Genomic DNA, 21,902 nt, shown 5'->3' with positions numbered 1-21,902 from the left:
GGTCCCGCGTGCCCGCACAGGTGCCGGCGATTGGGTGGAATATGCAAATGCGGCGCTGACGTCAGGCGGCTCCGGCCCAGAGAGCAGAAATAGGGCCGGCCCGGCCCGCGCCGCGTCCTTGGCCGCCGCCGCTCCCGTCCCGGGCAGCCGCGCCCCGCCGCCCCGCTTCCCTCCCAGGTGAGTGCCGCGGGGGAGCGCCCCGCAGCGGCTTTGCGCACCGCCCTGCCCCGCGAGGTTCCCGCGCCCTGCGGAGCGACGCCGTCCCCGCCCGGGCTGAGGGGGAGAGAGCCCGCGGGCGCCGCGCCTCTCGCCGCTGCTGCCGTCCGCTCCGCGGGGCGCGCTCGCTCGGGGCTAGGCAGCCCTCCGGATGCTGCCGCCGCCCTCCGCGGACCCCCCGCCTGGGCGCGGTAACAGGTGGGAGCCGCCGGCGGGGTGGGACGGGCTCGGAGGGTTGTTACCCCCTCCCCAGCCCCGCGTTCCGGAGCGCGGAGAGCGAGCGGTGGAAGTGCCGCCCGCGGGGCAGACGCGGCTCCTTCCCCCCTGGTTCCTCCCGGCTCCGGGTTCCTCCCGTGCCGCGGCTTCGGGGCCGTCGGCGGGGGCCGGGGGCGCGTCCCGCCGCGGTTGCGAAGGGAGCCGGCGCTTCCCCCCGCGGCCCCCGGGTGGCGCCGTGGTGCCGGCGGCCATCCCCGCGGAGCGCCCCGACGGGCCCCGCCGCCTCCGGCCCCGCTGCCCGCGGCCGGGCGCTTCCCGGGGCGGGCGCCGGTAACGAGCGAGGTAGGAGCCCCCCCGCTTCCCCACCCGAGCCCCGGGCGACCTTTCTAGCCTCCGCCCGCAGCCCGCGGGGTTGAGCTTGCGGCAGGAGCGATGGTTTTCTAGGAGCTCCTGGGCTTCCTCCCCAACTTCTCCGAAACGCTCCTGGGTGGTGGGGATAACCGGCTGTGCGCTGGGCTGGCGGTGGGACGGGTGGTCCGGGGCTCCCCCGAGCGTAACCTCGGAGTAAGCCCGTGGCTGGGCGTTGCTCCAGTGTCGCGGAGGCAGCCTCGGAAGCAAAGGTTGGAGCCTCTTGTGTGTGAGGTCCAGGAGTTCCTTGGCAGTGCTACATCCCCGCTGGGGTGATGATGCTCCCCGGATTTTTTCTGGGAAGCACGGAAACGCCTTGGGGGATTTACAGACTAAATATTGGTACCTGTGTGTTTGCCCAAATGAGATGCCTGGTCTGTACCTAAACATCGGAGCTCGTTCCAGTGAGTTCTCAATGCATGAAAACTTGAAGTATTTATCTGAGATGCTGTAGGAACGGTTATTTGCCTTTGTTAAGCATTGCTAAAAGGTTATCTTAGAACGGATTTCCCCCTTAATTTTGTAGCTTAATTTTGTAGCACTCAACAAGGGATTATGGACCTAGAAATTATTTTTCAGGCAATAGAAATGCTGTTTAGATAAGGCTGAAGCAACTGGGATAGTTGATGGCAGAGGAACTGAGGACAGGATTCTTATCTGGTGATAACAGAGCCAGTTTATATGGAGGTAATGCTTTGGTCCTTTTGCTGTAGCAACACTATAACTTCAGGTGATTAAGTTCAACCTCCTCCTTCCTAATGTGAAGCCCGTTGGAAATTATTAGAAGTGATTGCGAACTATTAATTTCTCAATGCTAAAGAAATAAGCTGCAGTTTAAATAGCCCTGAAACCAAAACTGGTAACTGTTGGGGTTTTTTGGGCAAATGCTTTAATCTTATTACAGTCACAGTAATTGAATTCTTAAAGCATCCGTGTTGTGGAGGAGAAAGTTGTGGGATCTCTGCGGCAGTCTGGCTGTTCAGCTGCTTCCCCTGCATGGCACATAGTACTTCAAACAATCTGTGTTGTCCTCCATGGAAAGGGCTGGTGTCATTAGTTGGCTTTGTTTCTCAAGGTGACCCTTTTTGCTTGAGCAGCTCTAAAACCTGTGCCCTACAACCTGTGCTTGTGTCTTTGGCTCGCTGCTTGTCCTCTTCATTGCGAGGTGCTGCACCAGTTTCCCTGCTTGCTGAGACTCCCTGGCTGTGTGTCGGTGCCTGGGCTCAGGATGGGCTTGTGTTCTGTGGCTGCTGTTGTCACAGCAGCACTTGTGTGTTCAAGTGAGCTGTTGTCTGAGCTTCTTCCAGTGGCATCGCAGTGCTTGTGGCAGTGCCCCTTTGGCAAGGCAGTGCCAGCTGCAAGGGAGCTGTGATGCTGGAGGAAGAAACTGCATCCTTTAAGGTAAACTTTTTCAGGCTTTGTTTAGTACCTGCCTTAATATCGGGGCCGTCTTAGCTTGGAAATAGGCTGTTTTGCTTCTAGTGTCTGCATTGCAATTGCTGATTTCTGCCTTACAGGGTAGATCAGACTGTCTCTGCTCACAGGTGCTGCTGAGCCCAGGTGTGAGATAGATGCCCCCCCTCCACCCTCAGCTCTTGGGCATCTTCTAGTGTTTAGCCACAAATGCTGCTCACCTTTTTTCTATTTGAGTAAATTGCTTGTTCCATGCAGCCATTTCTCTGTGTGAGCTGTGGTTTATCTAGCTGGTGGTGTCTGTACAGGCTCATGTCGTATGAATCTGCCCCTTGCTCAAGTGAGGGAAGGAGGCTGGTAGTGACACTTGTCTGAGTTTACGCTGGTAGTGCAGATCTGTTCAGTGACTTCGAATTGTATTTGTTGACTTTGGGGAACTTTGGACCCCAATCCAGTTGCCTTGTTGCGTGGTGCAGCTGTAGACTGGATTCTGCAAGGAGCCTTCCGCTTACCTCAGGGTAAAGCGATGCTGAGCTGTGGTGTAGGGTGCCAAGTAATGTGAAAGTGCTGTACGGCTTCAGAGTCAACCCTCACTCGATATTTATGGTGCATATTTGTTGCTTGCTTTAGGCTATTTGGATATATGATGTGTATTAGTGTGTCCTCCTCTTATTATGAGTGAGAGCAATTAGTGTACTGTCAGTCAGTATGCAATAAAAATAAGTGATTTCTAAACTGACTGGAGAAAGATGCTCTACAAATTCCATTTATAACACGACTGTAGTTTGTAGCAGGTGGAGGCTGCCCTTTCAGCTTCATCACTGTTGTAGGCATCCTAATCCAAACACTGTCGTGCTTCCCAGTGGTTCCTTATTTACTGAATATACATCAAACTAGCCAGTCCCCTGATTTGCTCTAGGATGGTAATTTCAAGCAGCAAATGAGTCAGAGGTCTCCAGAACTGTGAAGTGAAGTAGTTGTGTTTGCAGGGATGGCATCAGCTGAGCATACAAAATACCTCTATAAAAACTGTGGGAAAGAGGATTGCTGTGCAGGAGCGATTCATAATGTAACAATGTACTTGTCGCTTATTGATATAGTGACTTTGGCTTATTAAACATTTATCTGTAGCCCCGGTAACATCACATCTGAGGCTTCTAATTGGAATTTAGAAAGCCTAATAAATTTTGATTTCATCCTGAGTGCTCTCAATTCAGGGTGTTTACATTAGCAAGGAGAAGTGATGCTTGAGCTGCCCGGTGTGTGGTGGCTGTAGGCTCTGTGCTCTCCCGTTGACAGCGGGTTTTTGGGCAGATCAAATGGCCAAGCCCAAGTCAGCGCTGGTGTAAATGGTCGTGGCTCCAGAATTAATAGTGATGCACCAAGGCTTGGATACACCCTGCAGCAAATACGTGGTGTGGGAATGCTGCTAAATGAGTGCTGTCAAGGCAAGGTATGTCATGGTGACTTGATTCAGCAGGGCTTAGTTGTGCCCTTAGCAGGTACCTCGCCTTGTTAATGTGTGTTGTTCAGCCGGAGCAGCAGGCTGTCACTTGCATGCTATAGAAATGCCATCGCTTGCCTCATTAAGTGGCCATTATGCTTCGTTATAGGTCTGCCATAGCATCCTCTGCAGCTGCTGTGAAAGGTCAGCACTTCCCTCAGCTGCCATGGAAATGGTGCCAGGCCTGGAGATGCCTTTGGTATTTTCAATGTGAGCAGTAATGACACGATCTGCTTGTCCGGTTCCCCCCAAAAGTTGGGATGAAGTATGGAGCTTGCCAGGCTGAGCTGCCAGGGCATCAGTGCGGGGCCATGCGTGTGTGCAACGCGTGGTAGCTCAGCCTGACTGGTGTCCAAGTAACTGCACTCTGTTTTCTTCCACATTAATTAAAAAACCCCATGTGAGACAAGAACTTCTGCTCCAGGTGGTTGCTCTTGTGGTAGAAGGTCCTCACTGGCATCTTGCTGGTCTCCTGCAGCATTGTCCTCTGAACCTGAGGAGAATGATGATATTTCTGCCACGCTGCAGAAACTGGGCTGGCCTGAAGGTCTGAGGGTATGGGTGTGTGTCCTGGACCGTGAGTGACGTGGTGCTGGTGGGTTGTCCAGAGATGGGACCAAGTCACTTGCTGGGTTCTGCAGTACCATCGTGTTGTGCTTGATGTGGTTTGGTTTTGCCTGTGGTAGTGTGACTGGAAGAGTTGGTCAAGAACCTATCTGAGTTTTGGAGTTTTAGAAAGCAGGCATTTGTTATCGCAGCACTGGGTGTGCAGGGTATCACTCTAACCTAATGTGTGTACCTTCACTTGGGAGAGAAAAAGCTTGTATCATCCCAGTACATGCATTTTAATTTCATTTCCTGGAACTAATAATATTTACATATTCATTACATGAGTGCCTTCGGGTCTCTGAGGGCCTCCTGTGAGGGTCTGTGGTGGTCTCTGTTCTTTGACTGTCCTTTTCCATAAACCTTGCTTTCCTTTAAGCATGCATGGGGTGGGTTAATCCCAGTGGCTTTTTTTCTTCATTACCTAGTTTGGCCTCATTTCTTGCTAGTGTATCTGCATCCTTCTGCCCAGGCTGTGAAATCCTGTCCATGGTTGTGTTCTCACTGAAGGCTCCTTGCATTCTTCCTTAGTTCCCAATTCATGATGTTTCTCCTCCAGTGTCTGGTCACCACACGAGCTGTTTCACAGCAATAGCTCATAAATACACAGATGGGTGTGAAAAGGGAACATAGGGGTTTTGCTGGGTGTTTGTGGGGGCTGCAGTGTCCCATCAGCACTGACCTGGTGTGGAGAGGCACCGTCAGCCGAAGCTTCTGCCATGCTGTTGTATCTGAGCTGGGTTTTGGTGTGAGATGATTGCTTTACGACTGTTCTCTTGTTTTCAACAGGTGTGAAATGATGAAATCAAGAAGCTTTTGGTTGTCTTTAGTATTGCTTGGGGTTTTCCCGTCGGTCACCAGGGGATGGATGGACGCAGACAGGAGCAGGAGGCTGTATTCGGATGCGGGGAGGCTGCATCAAGAGGTACTGTACACCGGCTGCTGCAGCAGCTGCGACTCCTGTGTGTGTGTGTGCGTGCTCTGTTGGGGTCTCCACACCACAGAAAACAAGTGAGGGCTTATCCATGTGTGCTTGTTTTAAACACTTGGTGGGGTGGTCAGTGAAGAAACAGTGAGGCAGAAGCTCTCACGCTTTGTGTGCTGACATCCTTCTGGGAGTGAGGTGGGGGAGCTGGCTGCTGGGGAGATGCTGTCTCTGCCCTGAAGGACCTAGTGGTATGCTCTGTCCTGGGGCTGCTGGGGCCAGTGAAACTGTTTAATGAGCAAACTTTGCCCTGGCTTTTAGTTTGGGTTGCTAGACTTTGCTGGACTTCTGGTTGGAATGGGGGGGGGGGGGCGGGGTGGAGGGGGTGGGGAAGAAAAAAGTATTCCTTAAAGGAAGAGTGAGTTCTGAGGGAACCATCAAAGTTACTGCTCAGAGTGTTTCCCTCCTGATATTCTGACATCAAATCCCTGTGAAGGACAAAGCAATTGGAAAGGGACCAAGGGAGAAGGGTGGCTGCAGTAAGGGATGAAGATCTTGAGGTGCCCTCTCCAGTGGGATCATGCCAGGTTCAACAGGAAGGTGGGACTCCTGTGTTTGTGTGGGGCAGCGATGGGCTCTGCAGTGCTTGGTCCCTGGGCTTGTAGGAGTGGAGAAGCAGCTCAGGTTGTTGGTGCTGGAGGTGACAGTGTTGGCTTTTGTTGTGGTGATGAGGATGGCACAGGTCCCAGCATGGTGGGTGCCTTCCTGCCCCAGCGCTGGCAGCACAGTGTGGGTAAGCTCAGACCTTCACGTGTCCAAGCCATGCGGATAAGGCCATAAAGATCTAGAAAAGTGATTCTTCATGGGAAGAAAATGATGAATGCTGAAACAATTTTAGTTATTTAATTAGCTCCTGATTAGTATGGGCTTGCTAAACAATTGCTTCAATGCCTGGAAGTGGGAGGTGGTGGGGGAGGCAAGGAGACTTCGGTTATTGTTTTAACTGCCACTGCTTGGAACACTTGGTTACCAGCAGAGACATCAGTCAGTGCCAGGCTAACGATGAGCCTTGATGGATTCATGCTGCAATTGGATCTGTTTAAGCCTCAGGACTTCTGTTCTGGTTAGAGAATCCCGTTTCTCCCAGTCACATCCCATCTACAAATACTGCTGTTGTGTGTGTCATTTCAATAAAGCCATTTAAGCCAATTAAAAAGCTGCTTTTTCCTGCTTAGCAGGACTTGAAACATCATTTTGGTGGAATTGGAGATTCTGAGGTCTGTCTTGGGTGTATTTTTTCCTTGAGGTATCCATCTTCTGTTCTGTCAAAGTGAAGAGAACCAGTTCCCTTCCACACTGCCACTGCTTTGTTGCTGTCTGTACTTGGGTAGCACGTGGCTGTTAAACATGCTTTGGGATTGTCTCAGCTCACTTTTGCTTTTCTATCAAAAATACTCAAATATTTTGCAGACTTCTGCAGTGAAAAATTCTTTCATTCTTCATTAAAATGTGTTAGTTTTGATTTTTCTGGAAAGTTACTCTGAGGAATTAAATTCATTACTCAGATGATTTACTTTAACATAAACTGTAGAGCTATTACGCTGCTTGAAAGATGTTAATTCCCTTGATTTTCCTCTAAAAACCCATGAAGTTCTTGTACCAATTACTTGATCTTGCTTGAGGTGAAAGGATCTGAGCAAGGAATATATTTGTTCTGATTTGCCCAGAATTTAACATTTTTAATGTGCAGAGAGCACAGTTGAAGTCACTTGAAGGGATGTAAGTTATAATGCAGGGCTTTTCTTGAAAAAAAAAAAAAAACCTGTACAGAAAGCTTTTTCCACAAGGTGTTTGTACAGTGTGGGACTGAGCACTAAGATGAATCGGGGAGCCCTGAACTTAGCTCTCGGGTAGGTCAGTGACATTGAGAGAAAGGTGGTTTTCTCTCAAAAGGTGTTTATTTTCTCTTTCAGACCATAATTTAACCCTGATACCTTCTGAATAATAAAAATTGCCTGAAATCCTTTTCTAGTGATCACAGAATCACAGAACTGTAGGGGTTGGAAGGTTCCTCCAGAGCCCGTGGGGTCCAACCCCCTGCCAAAGCAGGGTCCCTAGGACAGGGCACACAGGTCGGTGTCCAGACAGGGCTAGAATCTCTCCAGAGAAGGAGATTCCACACCCCCTGGGCAGCCTGTCCCAGGGCTCCCTCGTCCTCACTGGGAAGAAGTTCTTCCCCAGATTGGGGTGGAACTCCCTGTGCTGCAACTTGAGGCCATTGCCCCTTGTCCTGTCCCCACAGACACTGAGAAGGGGCTGCCCATGTCCCCCTGTGTCCCACCCTTCAGCTATTGATACCCATTGATCAGATCCCCTCTCAGGCTTCTTTTCTCCAGGCTGAACAGCCTCAGCTCACTCAGCCTTTCCTCACAGGGGAGATGCTCCAGGCCCTTCATCTCTGTAGCCTCCTCTGGACTCTCTCCAGGAGATCCCTGTCTTTTTTTATCCCAGGGAGCTCAGAACTGGACACAACACTCCAGGTGGGGCCTGACCAGGGCAGAGTAGAGGGGGAGGATCCCCTCCTTTGACCTACTGGCCACACTCCTTTTGATGCCCCCCCAGGATCCCATTGGCCCTGTTAGCCACCAGGACACTGTTGGCTCATGGGCAGCTTGTCATCCACCAGGACCCCCAGTGATGTTGGACTTTGCTCAGTTTGGAGATCCTTATTCAGGAGAAGTATTTGTAAGTTACTGAATTGGTGCTTTGATTAATAAGTAATTTCATTAATATGCTGTTAAACCATTGAATCACAAACAGAAAAGCTCCTAGCAATTTGTTAAAATCACTTAAAAATATGTAAAGGGTTAATTTCCAGGTCAAATAATTTGAAGTGTGCTCTGATCTAAAATTCCTATGAGTTTCATCAAAGCAAATCTTGGGGATGGGTCACTGACCTTCACTAATACTTGCTCTGATCTACGGAGGAACAAGTTTACTGAATCAAAAACATTGCTTAATTTATGTTTGGATTGCTAAATTGATTTCTTCATGGTCTGTGGTAGAATGATTGCAGTTGTGCTCTGCATTTGTAAAGGAAAAGTAAGTCTTGGGGCCAAAGACTGGGATATAGAGCCCTGCTGCATGAGGAATTGACTCTAACACAGCAGGGATGTGTGTTTTTGGATACTCAGCCTTCTGTGTCTCAAACTGTTTGGGGGGGGGGGCTGTTCCTGGGAAGAGGTAATAAGCAGTCTGAGACTCCATAGGAGTAGAATGGGCTAAACCAGGACACCTAGTTTAAAAAAGGGCTGATGTTAGTATTTATTGGAAAAGCCTTAATTTACCTGATCTGTATTAATTTTGGAGAACACTGCTGTCACCTGTGTTGTGAAATTTCTCTTCCCCTCTTCGGAGGTGCTGGAAAGCTCTTGAAGCCCTTGGTTGCTGCATGTGGACCTCTGTGGAGTGAAGTGGTGCAGCTTCCCAGGGTTGATCCATCATGGGACTAAATCTGGTGGAGTTGGAGGAGTATGGGCCAAAATATCTAAGAGGGAGCTCACTGCTGTAGGGAGGTATTTTTGGAGGGGCTTTGCATCTGCTTTCAAGGCTGCTTCCATGCTCAGGGTGGATGCTGTAGGGGTGACCACTTCTCGTGGACAGCTCTGTGCTGGCTTGGAAGGGCTCTGAGTTACCTGTGCAGCACCAGGTGATGTAACCTGGAGTCACAGCTCCTTTCATGAAAGGAGCTTTCAAATGTGGCTCTGTGAGCTGCTGCCATTGTTGGTGGCTGATAGGACCTTCTGGTGCGAGCATGGCAGCAGAGATATGGATAGCCTGGGTCTGAAGTAACCCTGGAGCTACACCTCCAGGAGAACTTGGCCAGGCAATCCTGATGGAAAGCCAGAGGTACTGCTCCCCTCAGTCCCTGTGAGGTAGCTCAGACTGATTCTTCAACCCGTTGGGGCATTTTACAAAGAGCATCTTCTTAAATCCTGAAATTGGACAGCAAGCCTTTCTGCTCTTCCCTGCTTTCTGCAAGTGCAGGAGCCAGGCTGGTTTTGCTGTGATGCTTGGGGCAAGTCCCTCATCTCTTCCCAACCCTTGGTGCAGCAGAGCAGTGCTGTAAGTCTTTGTCAGCCCTTCCAGCAGCAGGGCTCCCATCTGCTGCAGGGAGCTCCACCAGCACGTCAGCACAGCTCTGTGTCTCAGAAATGAAGTTCTGTAGTCTTTTTTCCAGGGCACTGCTGGCAGGTAGCCTGGATATCCTAGCTGGGTAGTGTGAGAGCAGAGAATCACCCTGTGTTGGTATGTGTATAGTTGGTTTGTGCTGAATTGCTAATGGAGATGTTGGGATGTCACTGATGGCTCCTGAGCAGTGGTGGTACAGGCTGGCAGGCTGCACAACCAGAACTGCTCTGTGCTTCTGCAGAAATCCTTAATTGCTCTCATTTGGCTTTCAGGCCACACCCAGGGCTTGCTACCCACATTCCTGATGAAGTCTTAGGAGACCCAGGTGCACAGCACCCCACGCTCCTGGGGGCTCCTCAGTGCAGAGCTCAGAGGGATGCTCTGGGTGCTCTCACAATACCGGTGGCTCTTGCACCTCCAAGTGCTGCCAAGCTTCCTTCTTCCCCTTTGCTTTCTCCCCTCTCTGTGCTGTGAGATGTTCAAACTTCACTAATGCACCTTAAATGGCCCCTGTAAGGAGTCAGGCACAGTTGGTGTGCTGTGGGATGCCAAATTTGGACACTGACAGCACAGTCCAAGGGCAGACTAGACCAGCTGTGCCAGTATTTCAGTTCCTTGGCCATTTTTACCCATTATGTTTGTTACCTTATCTGGCTTATGTCTTAAATTACATCTGCAACCCCAGAGCATCACGTGTAGTTACACCCACGCTTGGGTTTGTGCTCATGAATGCAGCAAATGTGCATTTAAGTACTGTAACGCTCTTACTGGCATTTGGAAGGTACTGGCTGTGTAGGGTATCTGTTGTTTTTGGTTTAGTCACTGCTTGTGTGGCACCTGATGGCTTAAAACCTCCCAAGTAATAAATGTCACCTTAACCTTTGCTGTGACCGTGCTCACTGGGTCCTACCAGCCTGTCTGTGCCATCCTGCACAGGCCAAAGCAGCCTTCTGGAGTCCACTCAGCCTCAGCTCTGCTTGTCCAAGAGTCTCAATTACTGATGAAATTTCTAATTACCTTCAGATTGGCAAATGGTGCTTCACTTAATGGTGATCTTCAGCTGCAGTGGTGGTTATTCCAGGTGGCTGGGGAGTCACGGGGATGATTTTGGGCTCCTTCTCCCACTGATGTTGTATTTCCCAGTCTGACACACTACAAAGTTGTGCAAAACTGCAGAGGGTTTTGATAAAAGCTTTCCCTTATAATTCAGATCAGTGTAATTTCAAAGCATGAGCTTGGAATAAGGCAGACACAGTGTATCACTTTTGTATGCAGTTGAAGATCTAATATCCTGGCATTATTTTAAGAGTTGTTAGTAATATATTCTCTGCCATGTGTGTGCTCCTCCAGCTTGTGAGGCAGCTTGGAGAAAGGAAGGGAAGAATGAAATTTGAATTAAAATCAACTGGACTACAGCCTGCTCCTGTTTTAAACATTGAGGGTAAAGGGACAGAACACCTAGATTTATTCTGTATCACTTTGTGTACTGATAAATTCACTCCTTGTTATACCCCCATTTATGCGGTATATCTAACAGGCTGTAATTGCTGTCTGTAGACTGTTTGAAATCTTAACTAATGTATTATTTGTGTGGAGATGAGAAGCTTTTCATAGTCTTTGGATGCACGTGTTGGGGTCCTTCCTCTGCATCCCCAAACCCCTTCCCCCTGTACCTAGAGGGTTTAGTAAATGCTGTATCTTGTGGGACAGTCCCCCAGGGGTGGGGTGGTCAGTAAATGCTGCATCTTAGGAGATGCTCTTGCCTGAAGTACTAGGATATCTGGAGGTTGGGTACTTGGAAGCTGGCAGGTACCATGTGCTTGATTATCAGGGTAAAATTGGAACAGTTCTAGTTTGTATAGATGGTTCTGGTTTGATAGTGAGTGGCAGGGACTGTCGGGAGGCCTCTAGAGCACGGCTTCAAGATGAAGTTGATTCAGAGGAATCAACTATTTAAAGGGGCAGATGCTGGCAGGACAAGGGGATGGAGTGGAGCTGGAGGAGGGAAGGGTGAGATGAGATATTGGGGGAAGCTCTTTACAGAGAGTGTGGTGAGGGGCTGGACAAGCTGCCCAGAGAAGGGGTCGGTGCCCCATCCCTGGGGGTGTTCAAGGCCAGGTTGGATGGGGCCCTGGGCAACCTTGTGTAGCTCCAGGCCTGGAGGTTGGTGTCCCTGCCTGTGGCAGGGGGGTTGGAGCTCTGTGACCCTTGGGGTCCCTTCCAAGCCAGACCAGTCTGGGATTCTATGAAACCCTCCTGTATGTGGTCTCTTAAAGGAGGTCAGACTGGTATTTTTTAAACCTCTGGTAAGGTGCAGTGTGTTACCTCTTGGTGTCCTGCAGTGCCCAGCCTGCTGTGGGTTATCCCCTCCTAGCTGAGCAGGACCACCAGCTGCTGCAGGGATGTCCTCCTCCAAAGCAGTGCCCTGGGTACTGATGACCCTGAATTTTTGTGCCAGAGCTGGTGTTGGATGCTGTCCCTAGGGAGCTGAGGGACTGTGGGTTTGGGATGCTCAGCTCTGCCTTGACCAATCTGACCCCAGGAATCAAATTTCTGTAAGTTTTTCTCCTGTCACAGTTGAGCAACTGTGAGTAAATGCTGGTGTGTTCCTGGAGGAGAGAATGAGACCAGAGTGAAACGTCTTGCAAGTAAAGAAACTAAGGGAATTTTAACTTGGCTGTGAATGGCAGAGGATTATGCTGTCTGATATTCTGTACAGATGCTACTTAATGTTAGAAGACTAAATATTGACTTTTTTCCCCAATATAGCATATTTTCCCTTCCAGAAAGGCTCAGGCAGTAGCTTATAAAGGAAGACAAGTCTACTTAAAGTCCTTTCTACCATCATGCAGAAGGATTCTCAGCTTCTTAGATCAGAAAGGGTACATCGGTAAATCTGGGGTTTCTGAAATGGGCATCCCCTGAGCTTCCCTGTGACAGCGCGGAAATTTATGGAGCTATACCTGGGTTTCTCATCTAAAGTCCAGAAATAGTAATGAGTAAAATCAGAGATGCAGCAATTATCTCAATTAGCTACCGTATGGGTGAGCAGATGATGCTGTGTGATGTGAGACATCAGAGCTGCTCTCAATGTTTATACCAGACAGGACAAATCTAAACTGCTTTCCTCTAAACAGTAGCACATGATTTGTATTTTTTCCTTGTGCCTGGCTCAAACAAAAAATAAAGTGGATGTTCTCTGCCTCATTAGCATCTTTTTTGAAAATAAACTGTGTTTGTGGTTGTAAACAGAAAATCCCGATTCCCCAACTAAGCTGCATATTAGTCATAGCCACTGCAGTGCTACTGCCTGTGTGTGGAGGCTCTCCTAGCCCTGCATGGGGTGTCAGTGAGATTTTCTTGACCCCTCACTTGAGATAAGGAAGAACACCCTTTGAAGGGGGGAAGGGAAATCCCTGTGATGCTAATCTATTAATAGGAACAGCCATTTCTTTATTAATTTGCTAAATGAGCCCAGGCTGTCTATTTGGAAGGTACAGAAGTTAGGCTGGTCCTGAGAGCAGGTCCCTGGGGACTTGGTGTGTGCAGAGGTAACATCTAATTTAAGTGATAGAGCTGGTGTGAGCCCAGCCACATGTTCTGAGTTTGATTTATCCCCTTGCAGTCTCCTCCCCAAAGTGCTGGCGAATGGCTGTGCTGTACTCTGGCAATACAGGGAACTTGTGGGTCTGGAATCTGTCACCAGTTCACCTGCATCTCTCCCATCTGCCACTTTGGTTGGGTTTTGGTGAAGCTCCCTGTGTTGGCCTTTGCTTCTGGGCATAGAGAAGGGCTCCTTTGGATTTAAACACCTTGGTGTTAAAGGGCTGGATACAGAACTGGATGTGATGTTATCTTACTGCTCGCTGTACGTGAGGCTGGTACCTGGTTGGTACCTGACTTGGTGGCATGTGTTAAGCATCATCCTCGTGGGCTCAGACTAAGAGGAGGATGAGTGTACAGCTGCAAATCCTTGTAAACATTGGGCTGCAAGTGGAGGAAGTTGGGGAGAGAAAGAGGGGCTACAAGGAGATGCTGTGAAGATTTGCTCCTTAAAATAGTACACTGAGCTGTTGCTCAGCGATTCCTGCTTGGGATGTGCCTCTGTCTGGAGTCCAAAACCTCATCCTCTGGCTGTAGTCAAAGGAGAACTAGGTAAAAACAGCAGGCAGGTTCTTGGCTTTCCAGATTTCAAGCCTAATTGTGACTGTTTAATTATTAACAATGCTCTTCTGGTTATAGTGCAGGAAATCACATGTGGGGACAAAAGGATAAGCAGCCCTTACAGAAAACCCAGGAAAGGGACCTTTTCCCCTCCCTATTGGTACATTGTCCATGTGCATTACAGAGTCACAGAATCATAGGGGTTGAAAGGGACCTCCAGAGCTCATGGGGTCCAACCCCCTGCCAAAGCAGGGTCCCTAGGACAGGTCACACAGGTTGGTGTCCAGATGGGGCTGGAATCTCTCCAGAGAAGGAGACTCCACACCCCCTGGGCAGCCTATATTGTGTGCCCATTGCAAGCCAAGTATAAAGTACCATGTAGTTACTGCATTGCCCAATCATGCTTGTCTCTGTGTGCCTTTCAGAGCAGTATTTGAGGGCAGGGAGCCTTCCCCCACTCTCCACCCAATCTTGCTCTGCCTGGTCTGCAGCCCCCTGGGTCAGTGTGGGGCTGAGTGGGCACATATCTCCAACCAAGTGCCTGACAAACCATGTGTGGCTGTGACTGTCAAGTGACTGGGGTATTAGCACTAGGTTGGCATGTTTGTATACAAAAGGCTGTGTACTATGCTCTGCACCTTAGTGTCTGGTCCACAGTTGTAGGATCCAAGTTAACAGATTGCTCTTAATCATGCGTAACAGCTCCTGTTGAACGATGATGAACATCTACTGATGTAGTGTGTGCACCAAGCAATCATCAATTCTGGGCACCTAGGGATTGTTGTGAACAGGCTGTAGATGGTTAATGTTGCCTACCTAAAGGCTGGATTTTTTTTTCTGGAGTTGAGAGTTTCAAAAGCAGCTTGTTTGTGTATCTCCATCTCATTCCCAGTCGCGTGGTTGTTTCAGAGAAACTCTGCCTTGTCCTGTGTTTTCCACAGACAGTCCTAGATTTGCTTTGTTCCTGAATGACCTCCCCTTGCTCATGCTGCAGTAATAATTTGGTGTAGCTGGAGCATCTGCGTGATGTTTTGCTCTGCTCATTCCTTGGCAGGAGAGGATGTGTGGATGCTATTAATAGAGATTGCCCTTGAGGTGTGGGAATAGGATTTCTACGTGACAAACAAGTCACCACAGCTTGGCACAGCAGTGTCTTGAGCTTCATAGGTTGTTATTTTCCAAATCAGAAATTAGGCCTTCAGTGCATTGCTCTTGCTGTAGTTACAAATCTAAGAGGAACAAGCATGGAGACATTCCTTGCCCACTCTATTGACTCGAGTGCAGCTTGAAAAGATCAACTGCTGACTAGCATTGGTGGGGTAAAGCTCATCTGAAGTGATGACACCAGAGAATTTAGTGTTCTTAGTGTAGTGGTGGCTCTTCTGAGTTCCCTTGGGCTTCACTTGCTAAAGGTATTAAAGAGCAGCACCCCAAAGGCTGTGCACAATGGTGCTGAATGTGACTGTCTGGTGAACTTGAGTTTACTCAGCCACAGGAGGGTTAAAGCCAAATCTTCCCTTAGCCAAGAGTGTAGAAACACCCAGGAATTTGGTGGAAACTGAAGTAAAACAAAATGTGGGAGGAAGAAAATCTCTGACTGTAAGGTATCTTGGTGGAAATGGGAACCTGAGCTTGGAAGTTCCCTTCCAGCCAGGTCAGGAGACAAGGAGTCTCTTCCAGCAGCAGATGTGCCCATGCTGTCTCTTTTCCCTGCCCTGTACAGCACACAGTCTCTTTGTGGGTGTAGAGGGCACATGTAGATGTGTGTTTATATGGATGTGTTTAAAGGCTTTATTTACACTGATGACAGACAACCTGAAAGCAGTTTTGCTGCTTGTATCCATCACCAGTGACTCTCAGAAACTCCATTTGCAGCACCATGGCTCCCAAGCACTGCACTGTATGTACTGTATAGCTCATTCCCTCCATGTAGCTGTGTTAGCTCTGCACAATGGGGTGTCCCCCCACACCCCACCGTTGGTCCTGAACAAGATCTCACTCCAGAAGTGCTCTGCTCATCAATGGGGCCGTGGTTTGGCAGGAGTCAGGAGCCTGGAACACAGAGAGGCTGTTAGGGATGTGTAGGTGCTGTCTTCTGGAAGGCTGGCGTTCCCTCTTTGTAGGAGCAGAGAAGGGTTTTGATCAGAAGTGATGTTAAATGGCACAAGGTTCAGTTAGACATGCCACACGTGGCAGTGATGGGGGAGTGGGCTTTTATTTTTGGCCCTCCTAATCCAGGTAGGGTTAGTAATGGTACCTGATGACACTGTCTGCTCCTGTGCCTTACCACTGGGCTGATCTGGAGATGTGTTGTTTTTCTTTGATAGTGACACCTCTGAAGCGATGCTGGAGCAAACATACTACATTGATTTCCATGTTACAATGATGAGGCACTTCAGGCAGAGAACAGAGGGCCCTTTTGTTCTGTGTTCAATTAACTAACATTAAAAAGGAGGAAAATAGGTGCTAGAAGCCAGCCTTGACAAATAAAACCCTTGTATGGCGTTAATGATGTGCTATTTGAAGTGGTATTCATAGAGAAGCCTTAGAGAAGGAGGAATGAGGAATCTGAAACAAATTTTTTCCCTTCAAAGCCTATGATTTATGCTCTGATAAAATGAGATTTTTAGTTAAAGGAATTTGCAGTCATTAAATGGTGTCCATGAAATAAGTCTCATTTATAACCATCTGCTCTATGGCTTCTGCAGGGAAGTACTCCTCCTCGGGCAACGCGTCGGGAACTTGAGTGTCAGTTTTATCAAAATAGTTTAGTTCTCTACCAGTAACACTATTAAAACCCCTCTGTGATTTTTTTTTTTCTTTTACTAGAGAGCAGTTTCTTACGCTTCAAAGATGATGACTGCTCCTTTTTGGTGGAGAGATGGCCTGACTCACCATGAGCAGCACGCTGCTGTGCCTCTGGCCGGCTGTAATGTCTCTTAGGGATGTATTAGGTCATGAATGGAAAGGTCTGATGCTCGACATGCCCTCGAGAAGAAAAATTAGCATCATTCCCTCCTTTTCTGTGAGGAGAGAAATGATTTAGCTGAGGCAAACTAAGAAAAATGAGTCCTTGCTGTAGCTTTGCTTTAGAGAGGGATGGAAACCAGAGTTGTGTGTCTACCTGGAGCCTTTGTGGCTCCTCTTTAAGCTACTCTTGAGGCTACTCTAAGCCCTGCTGTGGTTGCCAGGTATTTTTCCCATTTTTATGAAACTTTTGTAGCTCTCAATGCCTTTGGTGTTTTCCCCATGGGAGGGGATGTTCTGGGGGACACACCAAGGTGATAAGTGCTGTCTTGCAGCCTGACCTCTTTTCTCCCATTGCATTTCTAACAAGCTTTTCCTCTGAATCCTGCACCTATTGTTTGGGGTCGTTTACACTCATCAGAGCTTATAATTATAAGGGGAACAGAGTAAAAGAAGGGGAAACTTTGAAGCCCAGCCTTTGTTTGTCCTGATGTCTGTGTAGCTCTTTTCATGGAAAACCAGGAGGGTGTTTAATACAACAGAGCTGACACTTGAATTTTTTTTTTTAATAGACTGTGATTGTCTTATTTTCTTTTGATCAATGTAATAGTTGTAATTAGTTTTAGTGTTTCTAAGCTTTTGAACTGCAGAGAATTCAAACAGCTTGTTAAAGTGAGGGGACTCCAGGGGAACTTTTAAAAGGACTCTTCCCTCTTGCATAAATTACATGTACACAGGCTTAACGATAGCAGGCTGCATCTGAATTTTTTTTTATCCAGTGCCCCACCTCTCAAACTAATATTTGGAAAAGCTCTGAGAGGTCCCTGGAGTATAACTGCCTGAGCAGCTCAGAGCTTTACTGCCTAAAGAGGATAAATGCTTTGAAGTCTGTGCTAATCCTGAATGCCATTTTACATATTTCTCAAGATCTCTGAGGTAGCAGCATCCTACAGGGAATAACAACTTAGTGTTTTTATAAGCAAATACCCATTTTTGCTTTGTTTATCCCCCTCAGTTGGCTTGGAGGGTGCCAAGGAAACGGTTTCTGCTGTTCTGATCCTTCTTGGCTTTGGCAAAACATTTGGCTTTTAAGGAATAAAACCAGCTTGCTGGTCACTTGTGGGAGTGAGAAGCAGCAGCTCCTGCTTACACAGCTGGTGGCTGTGGGCAAAGAAAACTGTGGCTGGAATTGAGCAGAGGTGGTCCAGGAAATGCGTGATGTGCTCTGGTCCCCTGGGCTGGAGGATTCAGTGTCTGGAGCTGGGCATCCACGCAGCTGCCTGCTCCTTAAAGGAAAATAGCAGGTTAAAGGGAAGGGGGGGGCGGGGGGGGGCTGACGGGAGGAAGGCCTAGGGCAGCTCCGGGACACGCGGTTCTTGGGGGACGGTCGGGTGCCAGGACGGCTCTGGGTGGCACGGCCTGAGCTGTGGGTTCAGTGAGAAACTGCATTGTGTATCAACAGCTTCATGTATTTTTGCTCTAAAGTCCTGTTAGCATTGTTATATTGTATCTTTCTGTTATCTTAGTAAACTATCCTTATCCCAACCCACGGCAAACCCTGTGCCACAAGGTTTCACGCCAGGGGCAAGGCCGCTGGTGAATTGCTGACAGTCCAGGTGACTGTGCAATCCCTTTAGCCTCAGTAAACAAAGAAGTGGTATTGTAGCTAAAGCACCTTAGCAGACTGATGAAACAATTCATGCAACTTTTGAACATCCAAATATTTTCACACTGGCTTCCTTGGAATTTTCCCTGGAACCCCTTGCTTCTCAAATGCAGTTCACTCATCAATCAAACTTCCAACGTCTAAGTCTTTTCCCGCAATCAGTATTTCAACCAAGTAATGATACTGTGGTGAATGGGTTAATATTTTGTTCATTGAAACAAGGTATGAATGACAGGAAACCACTTAGCTTCTAATATTAGTTCTAATATCAGGGAGGTTGCTGACTTATATCTCGAAACCCGTCACAACATCTGCTGACACATTTCGAAATCGGTCACCACATCTTATTTTGTAAAAATAACTGTGAGGAACTATGGACCAGAGTATTTTTTATTAAGGCTTATGCTAAGCTTAATATGAAATCACTTATGCCAGCAGCTACCAAAAATGTGCAATTGCTTATGCAAGCTACCAGACACCGCTTGTCCAGGATAAGATAACCACAATTGCTTACACAAACTAAACCAGATACCGCTTGTGCAAGATAACCGCCAGATGTCCAGGAACCACAGATAGGACAAAGGAGGAAGACTTCTTACTCCGGCCTCAAAGACCACCAAGAGGCAGAAAACGACCCCCTAACAACAACTGAAGCATGCGCAGAGTATCTCCACTACTTCATGAACACGGAAGTAAAAAATATATAAAAAGGGACTGTTTGAACTGATCAGCACGGCAGTTGGCGGAGCGCAGACTCTCCTGCCGTCCAGCGCTGTCTTTGCTCATATTCTACTTGCTATAATTAATAAAATTCTAATTGGATTATGATCCATTGTAGTCTCAATTTATAACACTTTCCTTCTAGGCAGAGGCCCCATGCTTCTCCTCGCAGGGTTGCAGATGCCGTCTGATAGAATTCTGTGCACTGTTAGGAGCTGTTGCTATTTTGGTTTTGGTTTTGGTTTTGGTGGTGGCTGGTTTCTATTGTTGTTACAGCTCTGTACACCAATAAAGTTTAGTTTGGTTCAGTTAATCAAGAGTTTCTATATATAAATTCTTCTACAGAAAATACAATAACCCTTTTCAATTTGCAAAAGCAACATTTCCCAGCATTTTCCACAGTGCTACAAACTCTGACCAAAGCTGTGCCTACTTAGTTAGGTCACACGCTCTTGCAGGAATGTATAATAAATTACTGTTTCACTAATGTTTCTAGCTCAAGTCCTTTCTTTAGGACCATTGGCATTTCTAACACATTGAAATGGAACAGTGAGTTGGAAATGCTGAATGACTGCAGCCATGGGGGTGCCAGAAAACCTGCCATCCAACTGCTTTAGGTGAGTCGGCCCTGGCCATGGGGTCTCCAGCCCTGGCCATGGGGTCTCCGGCAGAGCCAGCACTTGACAGCAGTCCAGTGACCGCATTAGGCTTCGTGCCACCACCCCCACTCACTGAAACTTCAAAGCAATATTTAAGGGCAACTTTCCCTCCCTGGAGATTCCTGGCTCCGTGTTACGCTGCAGCCAGCGACAGGTATCTGCAGCCTCAAAGCTCTGCTGCATTTAACAGCCTCGAGGTGAACTTCTGCTCTTGGACTGCAGCATGTTTAGATGCTCCAGCTGGTACAATTGGTTCCCTAGTGTGATATATGTCCATCTGATTCGTGTTAATATGGAATCATGTTGGGGGTGCATCATGACCTACCCTTGTATGGCCAGGGGCCTGGGAGGGACAGTTTAAGATTCTTGCATGTGCTGAATGAAGGATGTTGAAGCAGCAACAAACTAGATAAAGGACGTGCAAAGCTTTGCCTAAAGGACCACAGTGTTAGCACATTGTGTGCATTGTGATACCTGAGGAGAAACAACTTGTCTCTGAGGAGGAGGTGATGAAGAGGAACAGAAGAATAGGAAGGCTCCTGAAATCTGCCTCAAGTCTGCAGAACCAGCTGCCTGACTTTGTTAGCAAGACAAAAGCTAAAGCTGCCCTAAAGGATGCCTGGTGGGGGTGTCCTGGCGGGCGCTCCAGCCTGTCAGTGGGGCCTGCGGGCGGTGCTGGCCCTGGAAGAGATCTAAGCCAGGGGCTGGGGCTGTACGGGGTGCGGCCTGGCGGAGCGGAGCCTCCCGCAGCACCCGGCGCTGCGCCTGCAGCCCGGTGCCGTCTGCTCGCCTTTGTTCGTTTAATAAATCGTTCCGTTTGTTTCTAATCCTGTTTGGGACCGAGTCACTTGTAACAGCTGGGGGCTCGTCCGGGATGGCTCTAGTACTGAACGCTGAGGTGATCTAGGAGGGGCGCCGCGCCATTCGGTGGCTCCTGCTCGGGTCGGGACTAACGCCATCCTGAACCTGAGAATCGGATTTTTACGAGCTCCCTTGCCAGCTGCAGCAGGTTTTTGTGCCCGGAATTGTGCGCGCAGAGACCCAAAGGAGACGCCAGTCGTGCAGCGTGAGGCGGGTTCCGTTCGGCTGCCCGAGCGAGGCCGGCAGGAGCCGTGTCCGTCGGCCCGGCCCATGGGGTTGGGGCCGAGTGAAGACGACAGAGTCGTAAGTATTTTGCGTGTAGCGTTGGGTTGGGTGGGATTCGGTTGCCTGTGTGTGTGAGAGTGCGACTGAGACGGAACGTGGTTCCGAAGCGAGTGCGGAGGTTCTTCTGACCGCGGCTCCGATCTCCCGCCAGCGACTCGTCAGGGAAGGGCCGGAGCGAGTCCTATAGGACTCGGGGGGGTGACAGGTCCCCAGCCCCCTGCAAGACACTCTTACGGGTAACCGAGGGCTGTAGGAATTGCCGGAGTGAAATTCCGAGGTGGGTCAGACGACAGACCCCGGGACCAGAAGAAAAGGGAGCAAATTACCCAACGTCCATTAGAAATGTTGATTAAAAATTGGAATGATCGGGGCCCTAGAGAAGGAAAAAGTAAATGAAACTGAGTTCAGTGTTGTGTGTGGGATGGCCAGAGGGGCTTGTGAGGCTGCCTGTCCTTTGGGCTGGTTTTGGCTCATTTGAAACCCCCAGCTGGACAAACAGGCGTGTAAATTCACAAAGGCCTTTTAGTCAGGAGGAGAGGGATTGTGCAGTCAGGACTTGACGTCCTTTTCCAGCTTCAATGTTTGCACTAAAAGCAGGAGAAGGGCTTGAAGATCCGTGGGAGCCGTTGCCAAGCCCGGCGGCGGCTGCCCCTCCGGGAGTCGTGGCATTTCCAGCGGTACCAGCGCTGCCCCTGCGCCTCCACCATCAGCAGCACCGGCACTAGACCGACCTCCGGCTGCAGGTGTAAGAAGTGGGGACCCTGTTAGATGATCCCCTCGGAGTAGCCGAAAAACTGGACCAATTCCTAGGTCCTAGTGCTTCTACCTTGGAAGAAATACAGTCTATTTTAGGGATTTTGTTCACTGCTGAGGAGAAGGGAATGATTAGACAAGCTGGACCAAGAATTTGGGAAAGACAGAATCAGGCAGGACCCCCGGGAGACTGAAAATGGACAATTTGTAGCTAAATCCGGGGGCTGGGGGAACATAAGAAGAAAGTTAGAGAAGCTGGAGTTTCAACCAAAGTAAAAGGTGAAGCTAAAGGCATTTATTGCAGCTAAATTTCTTCCACCAATTGAGGTTTATGTTGCCTGGTATAAT

At 48.8% G+C, this 21,902-nt stretch overlaps 1 protein-coding gene and 1 long non-coding RNA gene across 2 annotated transcripts in view; one reads left to right on the top strand and one right to left on the bottom strand.

Annotated features, from left to right (window-relative positions):
- The window catches only part of LOC311195299 (nischarin-like), a gene marked incomplete at both ends in the record, with an annotated part of 539,550 nt that overhangs the window by 136,222 nt on the left and 381,426 nt on the right, over window positions 1–21,902 (bottom strand).
- Window positions 132–18,911, top strand: LOC311195134. The gene is made up of 3 exons (XR_014617482.1): window positions 132–177; window positions 5,153–5,288; window positions 18,805–18,911. It is a non-coding gene; the product is annotated as an uncharacterized lncRNA (long non-coding RNA).

The sequence above is a fragment of the Gallinula chloropus genome (assembly GCF_964237585.1).
Source record: "Gallinula chloropus genome assembly, chromosome: 10".
Taxonomy (NCBI): domain Eukaryota; kingdom Metazoa; phylum Chordata; class Aves; order Gruiformes; family Rallidae; genus Gallinula; species Gallinula chloropus.
This window is presented reverse-complemented; position numbering and strand designations above follow the sequence as displayed.